The sequence below is a fragment of the Castor canadensis genome, chromosome 4 (genome assembly GCF_047511655.1).
Source record: "Castor canadensis chromosome 4, mCasCan1.hap1v2, whole genome shotgun sequence".
Taxonomy (NCBI): Eukaryota; Metazoa; Chordata; class Mammalia; order Rodentia; family Castoridae; genus Castor; species Castor canadensis.
The window spans coordinates 14258436-14271582 of record NC_133389.1 but is presented as its reverse complement, the minus strand read 5'-3'; the positions used below and the strand labels follow the sequence as shown (position 1 = coordinate 14271582).

The 13147-nt window shown below is 39.3% G+C and overlaps 1 pseudogene; it reads left to right on the top strand.

Annotated features, from left to right (window-relative positions):
• LOC109693399 (serpin B6-like) overlaps positions 1-13147 on the top strand; it is a 44014-nt pseudogene that overhangs the window by 7229 nt on the left and 23638 nt on the right.

Below are 13147 nucleotides of genomic sequence, written 5' to 3'. Positions count from 1 at the left end.
AGACATCCTGATATTCTGTAAACACTGAAGCAATGGTATTCACTCTTCATTGGTATTAAAGATAAATAAGCACAAATAAAATTTAAATCCCAGGTAAGTATAAGGGACAATTACAGACAATTTAGTTCCTTCTAACTTTGCACAAGTTATTTGCAGAAGGTCTTTGATTTTCTGAATCTGATTGAATCTACTCTTTTTGCTTAACTACACATTTTTAATAAAACAGACAACAGATTAAGTTTATTTTTGATCATTCACTATTAGTTAAATCTTCTAAAAAGATTTGAATCTGAAACTTCAGGTTCTCAAAAAATTAATTTTCTTTCTAACTTTATTCTGAAGTATATCTTCCTATTTTCTATGGTAAGTATTTTCTTTCCTTGAAATTCAACAAGATGTACATTAGGATTTCATTCCATTGTAAGTGGCAGAAAACCCAGAATATGGTCATTGAAACTCCAAATGTCATCTCTCCTTATAGAAAATTGGATTGGCTTCTGGAATGAGCAGAGTCTAGGACTAATATGGGATGCGGATGGGACTATCAAGGAAAGAGCACTGTTCCTTCTCTGTCATCATTCACACCTAACTTCATTAGTCACGATCACAAGACAGCTCATGCATTCCATCTGCTGTTCAGCCAAGAGGAAGGGAGAAGGATACCACTTAGTAGGGTGAAGGAAGGAGAAAGTGAACATATGGAAAAGCAAATGACGTTTTGGAAACATAAACAGGCCCTCTGGAAGGGGGATGTAATGGTCTCGGGACAATGTCTGGTAGAATGTGGTGCAGACATTTTGTGTCTGAAGAGATACTTAGAGTTGCTTCTGTGGAGGGTTTTCATGACAACTGAGTTATTTTTATTCCATTTGGGAGGTTCTGCTTGGAGCTGTTATGAGATTTCCAGATCTGGTATGCCTTCTCCTCAATATAATTCTTAGGCCTTTTTGGTAGCACATGCTGATCAGCTTGATGTTCACCACGAGCAAATAACATTCAGGATTAATCCCTGGGTTCTACATGGTTGAGACCTGAGGTAATGAGAGGAGCCAGCAAAAGAAGGTCATTTGATATTCAAGAGAGGAATGGGAGAGAGAAATCTTGGGGCAGGAAGTTCCTGACTGTTGAGTGTGTCTTGTGTGTCATCTGGGTTGATTTCCACTTTAATGGTTACATGATTCCTTTATAGAATGAGAAAACACCTGTGCAAATGATGTTTCAGGAAGCAACTTTTAAAATGACCTATGTAGAAGAAATATGTGGAGGGGAGCTGAATATGGTCATTGTGCTTCCAGAGGAAAACACCGACCTGAAAATGTTAATGTGTGTATAGTTTGTATTTTATCATATTAAAGGATCTGAGGAGCCCTGTAGAAAAGTAACTTTGGAAATATGCTTTTGGCAGTTTTTTCTAATATCTTTAGCCTTGTGCCCTTTTCCCTTGTTCTTGTTACATCCAAGCTGAGGGTATTCTGTATATTGAACAAACCTCAGAAAACAATCATCCTGGGATCAATTTGGAGCCTAATCAGATTCAATATCCTACTTTAGTAGTGAATAATTGTTCTTACTTCAACTTTTTATGCCTATGAAAAATGATGGCAGCACATATGTGGATTAGGCAGCTTTCTGTTGCTGTGACAAAATATCTGAGATAAAAACAATCTTAGAAGAGGAAAGTTAGAATTTGACTTCCAGTTTCAGAAGATTTAGTTCATGACTTGTTCGTATCACTTTGGTCCTGAGTCAGTGTTGAACATCATGGTAGAGAATTCCTGTGTAGACTAAAGTTGCTTACCTTATGGGAGGAGATAAAGAGGAATAAAGGGGAAAGGGGAGATGGGGAAGTCAGTAAAAACCTAGAATCACCAAGGGCTTGCTCCCAGGACCCACATCTTCAACTGGGCCCTACTTCTGAAGATTCCAACACCTCCCAATAATGTCAACAAATTATGGATTCACAAATGATTAATCCATCAATGAAGTGACAGCTCTCACATCCAATCACATTTCAAGAGCACATCAACTAGAAACCAGGCCCTCAGTACATGGGCTTTAAGGGACATTTTACACCCAAGCCATATCACTCTCTATAGTGGTTGTTGTAGGATTAAGGAGGAGTTATATATAATGCATTTATTCTAATGTACAGAGTACATCACTGACAAATGTTGAGTAGTTTCTCCTTAACATTTGTAAATCATGCATTTGTCCTTCAGAAAGCAGTTGTGAGAGTGAGTGACTCTGTGACTCTATGACTCACCAAGGAATTCTTAAAAATTCTAAATTAGGTTCTAAATTTGTGGGTCTTGAGTAGCACTTGAGATTGCATTTTTAATTCTCTCCTGGTGATGCTGAGTCTGCTGGCTCATGGATTGTCCTCTGAGTAGCAAGGTGGTAGAGAATCAGTGAAGACATTTAGAATGTCTGTGAATGGCTTTTTCAAAAGGTCAATCTCAATGGCTATAATGGATGCCTGTGAAGGAATGAGAATGCAGATGGATAGAATGAAGGCTTCGGTGATCTTTCAATAAGACATGACAAGGTCTGAGCAAAGGCCATGGTGATAGAGACAGAGGAAGGCCCCTACTGAATGCAGAATGGTGATGGACTCAGTTCAGTGCAGGTTAGGAGGTAGATTGAGGGAACCTCTAACCATCCAAGCATGAAAGTATTTTCTTCTCTTCACCTGGGAAAAGCACCTTCAGAGTATATCAATAGTGCTTATGAAGATGAATGGTTCATGCTCTTAGCTGTTAGACCTATAATACAATAAGACCTTCACCATGTAAGTTTCCACACACAGAAAATTATGATAGGCATTCTGTCTTAAGTGCTCTTTGTTTGTCAAATTAGCTGTATGTTATATTCAGTTTGTAGAGTTATCAATTGCTAGTCTGTTGTAAGGCCTGAAATACCAGGTCCCTGAAATCACATGTTCTGTCCTCACAAGTAAAAGGTGAGGCTTGAAACCTTCCAGCATAAAAAAAAAAAATCTCTGAACTTCTCTGGTCCCAAATGCCTTGCCATGCAGTCCCTTGCTCTCAACAGATGTGTATGTCTCTTTCTACCCAGCAAGAAAGCCTCCTTGATCATGTAGCTCCCCATCAGCTGGCTAGCTGTAGTCCACCAGTTCTGTTTGCCATCTTGAAAAATTGTTCACACAAATCTCTCACATCCTCTCACAGGATCCAGGGAACACCTGTCCCTCTTGTTACTGGAAGCCTACCTTTCCCACACTCTGCTGGTTCATCCTATTCCTGATTGCAACTGCCACCTGCTTCTGTCTGGCATGTTTATTGTTCTTTTGTTTCTTATTAGGAATCTTACCTAAGTTACTTTATTTCATCTCAACAACAGAAAACTCCAGATATATCTGAGGCTCAGGAATTAAGTAATGAGTTCTAGTGGCTGTCAGGTATATACCTGAATGCAGTGACAGGTATGGTAATCCAATGACTGGATTCTCATTAAGGGGATGTGCTACTTACCTCAGCTCCTAAAGGAATGGCAGCCATTAGCCCAGTGCACGAGAGTGCACGAGGAGAAGGGAACAGGAATAGGTCTGTCTCTAACATGAAGTCTCATTTCTCTGGCTCTTTCCTCACATGGAGAAGGTGAGACTTAGAACCTTCCTGCACCAAAAATATATATCTTAGCTCATTCATAGAGGTTTGAGGATGTGGAGCCAAGGTCAAGGGCGTTTGGGCTCTGAAAACTCTACAGGGTCCTTTCCTCCCTTCTTCTCTAAATCTGCCACCTGGATACTAAGCCTTCAACACCTGAGTCTTTGGATGACATTTCAGATTCAAAGACTCAGACCAACCAAACCCTAGAAATAAAAGGAAAAAAGCAAAGACATAAATAATTCTTTAATCCCACTGGGAACAAGAAGGAATCCTGTGGTGGAACAGAAAATCTCTCAGTGAGGACTGAAAAATGTAAAGCCAGATTTATGTCAAAAAAGTCACTACTCATCAAATGTTCGTCAGAGTGACTGCAGTGAAAAGTGGAATTCGTATTCAGAATCCTGGGCTGTTACACCTGGTTATGTGGATACAGAAGTATAGGTTGGAGCCCTGGAAAACCTACTATAGGTATACTAGTTAAAGGAACAAAGAGAGAAGATATAGATCAGCCCTTGATATGGATCCACCTTTTCAAAAAGTAAACAGCAAATTTTAGATGGGTTACTTTTAGATTAGTATCCTGAATTCCATGATAAGTAAAAAATTGCAAGAATAGGGTACGACAGGACAAAGGAAATGCTTTGATTGAAGTTAAGTTATATCTTGGGTTCATTTTGTAAAGTGCTGTAAACAGTTCTTTTGTAAACTTGTTAGTGATGTATCTTTGAAATATTCAAAACAAACATCTCATATTCTGGAATAAGCAAAACTATAGAGAGAGCAAATATCAACAGTTACTAGCTGCTGGGGGAAAAGAAGCGAGGGATTCAAAATGGTAGTACATGATGAATGGATTAAGAAAATGTGGTATCTATACACAATGGAATTTTATGCAGCCATGAAGAAGAATGAAATGTTATCATTCACTGGTAAATGGATGGAATTGGAGAACATCATTCTGAGTGAGGTTAGCCTGGCCCAAAAGACCAAAAATCGTATGTTCTCCCTCATATGTGGACATTAGATCAAGGTCAAACACAACAATGGGATTGGACTTTGAGCACATGATAAAAGTGAGAGCACACAAGGGAGGAGTGAGGATAGGTAAGACACCTAAAAAATTAGCTAGCACTTGTTGCCCTTAACGCAGAGAAACAAAAGCAGATACCTTAAAAGCAACTGAGGCCAATAGGAAAAGGGGGACCAGGAACTAGAGAAAAGGTTAGCTCAAAAAGAATTAACCTCTAAGGTAACACACACGCACAGGAAATTAATGTGAGTCAACTCCCTGTATAGCTATCCTTATCTCAACCAGCAAAAACCCTTGTCCCTTCCTATTATTGCTTATACTATCTCTACAACAAAATTAGAAATAAGGGTAAAATAGTTTCTGCTGGGTATTGAGAGGGTGGGGGGGAGAGGGAGGGAGCGGAGTGGGTGGTAAGGGAGGGGGTGGGGGCAAGGGGGAGAAATGACCCAAGCCTTGTATGCACATATAAATAATAAAAGAAAAAAATGGTAGTGCACAGGATTTTTATACATATAATTATAATATTTTTTATTGGTAGATATATGACATCAAACATTTGTCCAAACTCATAGAATATAAACCACCAAGGTTGAACCTTGTTGTTCACTACAGATCTTAGAGGATAATTCCTCAACAGACTTAGAGATTGTAATGTATGTACCATTGTCATGTGGGAAATTGGTAATAGGGGAGGCTAAATGGGTGCAAGGCCAAGAAGTATGTGGGAAATCTCTGTATCTCCTCACATTTCTGCTATGAATCTAAAATTACCTAAATACATTTTTTTAAAACTCCATAATTAAAGCAGTGTGACCAATGGAAATGAATATCAAATTCAGAAACAGATTCAAGTATACAAAGAAAAAGAAGATGAAGTTTTAATAAATAGAATTAGACCTAATGAAAAATCATTGAAAATGAATTAAAATTAGGTTAATATTTTCCAGTCAGTAGAAAAGTCCAATAGAACAGCAATTGAAATATGATACTGGAAGGAAACATTGATGTGTTCTGTAATCTGGAGAAAATCTTCCAACTTTGATCTAAAATCTAAAAGCAATAAAAGAAAAACATCAGTTGGTGAGAAAAAGAAAATGATAAAATCCATAAGGATGTTAATGGGCCAACAAAAAGCCAGATATTAGGTGCATTTATCATTGAAACCAATGATGTCATTTCTGTAAATTTTAATCATCAAATACTATTCCAAGCATACAAAACAGTGCTCATGCTAAGTTTTTGCTACTGAAAGTGTGAGCCATAGGTCAGCTGCATAGTGTTTCTGTGAGCTTGTTTGAAATCCTGAATCTCAGCATCTGTGCAACTGGAATCTACTTTTTAGCAATGTGGATGGTGTGTGTGTGTAAAGCTTGATAAGTTCACATTCATGGCAATGTGTGACATAATTTGGAAACAAGCCAAATGTCCATCAGTGGAACAAAAACTGTTGCCCCAGCCCTCCAAAAAATACATAGCTTGACTATAAAAAAGAAATTAAGAGTAAGAAAGTTGTCTACATAAGAACTTCAAGGGATTTCCAAAACTCACTATGAAATCAAAGGATGATTCAAAATGATACACAAATAGTCATGGGTAGAAAAGGAGAATTAGATTATACATCCTCATGTTACTTAATTTTAGAAAAAAGAAAACACTAGAAGAGTAAACCTAAAACTGGTAAAGCTGGGATGAAAAGGAATGGAGAAGATAGGAAGTGAGGTATCAGTAAACATTCCTGCAACTTTGACAACTGCAAAACAATATTAATGAAGAAAATCACAAGTTGCTTCCAGTGAGTAGAGGCCAGAGATGCTGCTGCACATTCAGTAAAGCCTGGGAGCCTCCACGATTTGGATTTATTTGCCTTAAAACAGTGCTGTGTTGAGAAAACTGACTCAGGGTAAGGATTTCAGGTTTTAAGATGAATTTCTCAGTTTTAAATGTTTGTCTAACATTCTTCCCATAGCCAGTGTTTCTGCTCCAGGTGGCAAACAGAATTTTCATATTGGCTTTGTCAGCACCCAGAATGGGATCATTCGTTTTAAATTTCTCCTCTGCAGTGTGCAGCTTCCCAGGTGTACTAGGTACTGGTACTGTTTTGGTCACTGAAGTCCTAATTCAGGTCTCTGCAAAAACACAGGAACTTGGGTTAGAGAGTGAAATATAATCACTTACCAAAAGACAACTCCCCTAGATCAAGGTCTGTTTTTACTTGCTCAAGAATCTGCAGTCCTCTGCAAGGAGGAAACCAGACTGCCCATCTGGAAACCCTAACCTGCTTCAGGACCTGCCCCACCCTAGGGACTTAGCTGTCCCCAACCAGATAGTATCAGAAAGCCCTACTGCTCTGTGGTCTCCATCCTGGCACCTCTGATCTACAACTTGAGGTGAGTATCTGACTTTGGGAGTTTCTCTCACACCAGGCATAGAGTTACCTGTTTTAACTCCTTGGGAAAGTGCAGAAGCTTCAAAAATCCTTTCATTAACTCTGCAAGTTCCCAGAAGTCCCATTCTTCACTCTGCAGTGGCAGGTGCTCCCTTGGGAAAGGATGTGACCTCACCTGACTGGACCCCTGAATGAGGTCTGGGAAAGCGAGTGCACAGAAGGCATTGTGGTGGAGTGGGAGCAATGTCCTGTGGAGATCTAGCAAGGAAATCTATGTGGACGGCGATGCCTTCCCTCAAGTATGTCTAACAGGGGTGACTGTGATGCTGGGGATCACCAAGTCCTGAGTGCACACCTGGCTCCCAAGGAGAAGGTTTTGACGATGGCATATGGGATCTTCAGTGAGCGCCTAGTGATTCAGCTCTGGGCTGCCTAGTCACAGGTGACCCTGCAGGGAGTCTGGCATTGAAATCCTCAGGCAATGGGAAGTCCCAGAGAGTTGTGGGTCTCAAAGTCAGCTGACCCAGGCTCCCTTAGCGCCTTTTGAAAAAACAGTGCATGGGGTTCAACATCCTGCTATGATCTCCCAATTTTGACCAGCTCTGGACACCTTTGAGATCTCTAAGTCCTCCAAAGAGAATCACAAGGGACATTTCACATCTTGCTATTTTCTTGTTTTATTTAAATCAACGCATTCAAGATTACCAATCATTGTATAAGACAAAATGAGGGACATTTAATCATATGTGAGTTTTGTTGTGTTGGATAAAATCAATGTGGAATTTATTTCTTTTTCCCTACTCCTTCAAAACTCAGTTTCAGAAAACAGATCTTAGGGGAAATCAATATTTTGATGTTTGGGAAAGCTGTGTTGACACGTTTGTTTCTGGGAACTGATTGTACCTGATGAAAAAGTGTGACAGCAAATTTTCTTCCCTTTAGGATTTGAGGAACAGTTCATTTGTATGAAGGGAAATGGGTGTGTTGTATCCTTGGGTCAGTAATGTGCACTGTGATTGACAAGAACTAAGGGAGGAGTGAAGCAGCCCACAGATTCCATTACAATTCTGGAGAATGGGTGGAGGAACACCTGCAGGAAGACTCTCCCTCTGCCTATGGAGGAGAAACACCTCATAAGAAGCAATAAGCTCAAATTGGAGTCAGAATTTCCCTGGACAGGCAGTGGTGAAAGGCAGGCATGGAAGAGGTGTGTTAGTTTACAATACTACTACAGAATGAATAGATAGTTACTAAATGCTAGCAATCAAGCAACCTTCCCATCCCAGCCCAGTCACCCATGGCCTCTGTGTCTTACTGCTATGGGATCTAATTGGACTCAATTTGGAACTAGGTATTCATAGGTACAGTAAGGGATGTGGGGACTGCACTGGGGTAGAAATAGGAGCTAATGATTAAGTGAAACTCCAACTCCCACCCAACCCCCTGCATTTTCCCAACCCCACCTATTTCCAGGAAGCCCAACAGTCACACCAGAAGATTTATCTATGGAAAACTCTATGTGCCGTGTATCTTTATTCAAACTACATTCCAATGAGTCATTCTTTCTTCAAAGGAAGGGAATAAACCATGAGCCATAAAGAAAATTGGGGTTCAAAGCAAAGAAAACTGGCACAGTGTTATCTCAGGTGAGATAGATATGCAGCATCCCAAAGAGCAATGGGTTCACAAAAGCATAGTCTCAACAGGACTTGATGCAAACACATTAAAATTGGGAAAGAGAAGGGCAATGCAGTTGTTTACCAAGTAGAAGTCTCAAAAAAGACCATGTCTTAGAAAAGAGTGTTGATTACAATTTACAAAAACACAATTCCCTATGTAACATGGTGTATTTTTTAAATAAATTTTCTCGTCTTGCGTTGTCATTAGTATGGCCCAAGGAATAACAGCAATATTTTTGGTCAGTACCAACATTGTGTTTTGCTGCTGTTAATTGCAGTAAGTACTACCTTGCATCCTGCCATATCTGTTAGTTTTATTCCTGACTGAGACCCTGCTTGGCAGCCATGCCCAGTGTGCAATGGCCAGCATGGCAGGGGCTATATAGCCCTGTGGATCCCTTGACTTTGGGAGGCTGATAATCTAGAGATGGAGAGGGTCATGCATTCCACAGACCAGGTCTAGTGAGTTGATCAGTGCTCCCCAGAATTCATGTGCATATGGAACCACAAAACGATATTTTATTTAGAAGTATACAATGTACTTATAACTAAATCACAATGATATTTATTGAGATTTAGAAGATCTTTGCAGATATAACTTGTTGAAGATTTCAAGATGAAACCTTACTGGATATAGGGTGGGTCCTTACTCCAATGATAAATATTTTTCTAAGAAGATGGTCCATAAAGAGAATAAGGAATGTGAAGATGGAAGCTGAGTTTGGAGTGAGGCATCTGTGAGCAAGGAAAAGGCATAGATTTCTGGTAACATTCAGAAGCTAGGACAGAGGCAGAGATGCTGTCTCTCTCAATGCCTCCAGGAGGAGCCAATCTTGCTAAAAATCTAGTTTCAGATTTATTCCTTCCTGAATTTGAGAGAGAAGCCTATGTCTTAAACCATTCGTTTTGTGATGATTTATTATGATAGCCCTAGAAATACACCATGATTATCTTTTATATTGATTCAGAATTACTTGAACAGTGTAAAATATTCAATTGCTTTGACTTTGTAAGTGTGATTTAATTTCTCATATTGAACTACTTCCAAATTAAAAATATGTAAAATTCTGTACAACAACCCAAATAATACAAAGATGTATGTTACAACTAATAACTTAATTTCAAATTCCACTGCAAGGAAATGAATTCTTCCACACATTCTTTATGCTTGCAAATATGTATTCATTATGTGTCTGGGATTTAAATTCTTCTGACAAAGTGAGATTTTATTGAAAATATTTTTGTCAGTTTTTCATTTTGACATTGACAGCATGCAATCTAAATCTGAGGACTCCATACACACACAAAAAAATAGTTTTTCTTATGAACCTATTTACTCATGAGTGAACTTTTCAGCTAAAACTATTAATAAGTAGAGTGAATATTGAATAGTCATGGAAACCTGTATATATGCAAGTCTGTCTTCAAGTTCAGTGTTTCAGATTTACCATCATGGGTGCTCTCTCAGAAGCAAATGGCAACTCCTCAGCCTTGGCAATGGCCTACATAGGGGTAAAGGGAAGCAGATGGCTCATGTAACTCAAGATGATTTGAGGAACAATGAATGCAACAGTGAATTTACCAATTGAGATGGCCATCTGCATTTCAAATCTCAAAGGAATTTTAATGAAAACATAAATATGGCAGTGTCACAGGAGGAGGATGTGGAGTTGTCAGGAGAGAGCATGGTACCACCACCAGGCCATCCTATGTGACCAGGACTCACCCATCAGGTGTTGTAGCAGGCAGCTAGGCTGGAAAAGCATGAAGGGCTCTGGTGTAGGTCTGTGGTCTTAGTACTGGTTGTCCTCCTGCAAGGACAAGGGAAGAACTTCCTTTCTTCTGGGAACCTTCCTTGTGACCTTCCCTAGGTCAGCTTGGACTTCCTTATGTCATGGTAGCTGAGTTAAGATATATTGAAAGTGGGGGGTGACTGGCTTTTTAAATATTCAGCTTAGACAAGTGTCATTTTTTCTGCCTTTTGTTTAATGGCAAGTTACAAAGCCAGATCAGGTCCAAGAAGAGTGTTGAGAGGCTCCATTTGTTGATTTTTTTTTTTTTGAGACAACATCTTGCTGTGTAATTCAGGGTGATCTTTTTAACTCCCTGTCCTGCAGCCTTAGGCTCCACAGTGCTGGCATTACAGGCATGTGCCACCACATTTGGCTGAGAAGCTACCTTTTGGTGTTAGGACTGCCATGTGTGCACAGAGATTAGACTTATTGTTGGCCCCCTTGTTTGCAGGCAAACTACCACAAATAGTGAACATTAATTAACTGAGGTAGGTCTGTATTTACTTAGTAAATTCTGGATTACTTAGGAGTGATTACCGGGAGTCATCAGAGGGGTTTGAAGTAAGGAGATTCAACTGAAGGGTTTGTATGCCCCTTTGTTTAGGTGGAGCTACCTTCAATAGTGTAGGTGGTACCAAAGTTACAGTGTTAAGATGTGGGGTCCTCAAGAGGTGACAGGCTATGAAATCTTCTGCATCATGCATAGGTGAACAAGCTCCTGCAGTGTTTGGTTAGCTTGTTCTTCTGCAATCCACCAGGTGAGGACAGTGTTCTCTCTTTTGGAAGATGCAGCCCAATTTAGACAATTGCACCTGACACCATCTTGATCATGGGCTTCCAGTCTCCTGAACTATGACAAGTATATTTCTGCTTTTTATAAACTACTCAGTTTCAGGTATGCTGTTATAGTGTTAAAAATTCAGATTTTGGCAGTGGCTTTCAAAGTGCTTCCCATCTTCAATTAATTCAGTCATCTTTTAGGCACTAGTAAGGATTGATAATACACTTCGTGCTGAGTTTAGAGTTGTACCTAGAACTTCTGAAGTAAGGGAAAAATGAAAATGTGTACTTTTTCCTTTTTGGTTTCTTTCTTTTTTATTTTAGGCACTTTCTTTTAATCAAGTCAGAGGTTGAAGGTGGATATTCACCATGGTTTCCAGTTGCTTCTTGCTGAAATCACTATGGCTCACTGATCTTTTTGAAATCAATACATTTTGCCTTTACCAGAATGATATACAGTTGGAATAATACCTAATACAGTCTTTTTCAATAGACTTCTTGAAGTTAGCAGTATTCATTTAAGTTTCCTTCCTGTCTTTTCATGGCTTAATGGCAAGGTATGTATTTTGCACTATCAAAAGTGGTTCTTGGATCCTGGGCTCACATTAGCTTTAAAACATGTAAGATTAATCACTTCAGAATATTTGATGTTGCATTGTCTTTTCCAGTCCAACAGCTGCAATTCCTGTAAAGCTTTGGGGCCTTCATCTTCCTGTTTTACACCTTTTTTTTTGGCATTAATTGTGTTTGAATTCAGGGCATCACACTATTGGCAGGTGCACTAACACTTAAGCCACACCTCCATCCCTCCGTTTTCATCTTTTGGTATCTGAACAAAGATACTTGGACCTCTTTCCCCAGATCCCTAGATCATCTATACTGTATACTGTCTGGATCACAAATCTATCCATGTAGTTCTCAACTTTCCAAAACTCTTGTGATGAGTTGAAATGGCACAGCCAGTTGTTTAAGGCTCTTCGTAATTTATATCATGTATACATACCCTTATGTTATTTTTCATCAGTACTTGCATGTTCCATTTTACCACCACTGTCACCTTTGGGATGTCTTATTCTTTGTGGCACCTTCCCTGTGCCATTTTGATGTTCCTCCTCCAAGTAGTTATGGTGCCTCTGCCTATCTCCGTGATACCATGGCCATTAACGAATGAAGCATCTCTTTCCCTACTCTGCTCATCTACAATCTAGGGCAGAGAATCCTATCTTATAAGAGCCAAGAACATCCTTGTGTACATTAAACACAGAATCAATGATGTAAAGTCTTCTTTTGATAACAAAGACAAGGAGCATAAATGTTTGTATATAACCTAGGTTAAAAAAGGAGACCTGTAGAAGACAGAGTTTTCCCCTTACAATTTGAATGTTTGAATTGCTACAAGAATTTCATTCTTATCCTTTATTTATTAACTCTAGATTTTTGTACAAAAGTATACAGAATAGATTAACTAAATTTTTTCTTGATCATTGAGTATTACTTAAATCTTGCTTGCTGATTTAAAACTGAAACTTCAGTTTCTTAAGAAATCTATTTTCTACTAAGCTTTATTCTGAAATAAGCTCTCCCATTTGCTTCTGGAAATTTAATGTTTAAATGTTTCACTTATAGAATGAGAAAAGACCTATGCAAATGATGTTTCAGAAATTGTCTTTTAAGTAGTCTGATGTAAAAGAAATATACTCCTTCCCGGGACTGTAAATAAACGAGCCGGGCGGGCCGGAGAGGCTCTGGCAGGAGCGGGGCGCGCGCCCAGCAACCAGGAGCGGGGACGCTTGTGAGAGGAGGGAAGACCCACTTCCCACGTGAACTGTAAATAAACACGCAGGCCTGAC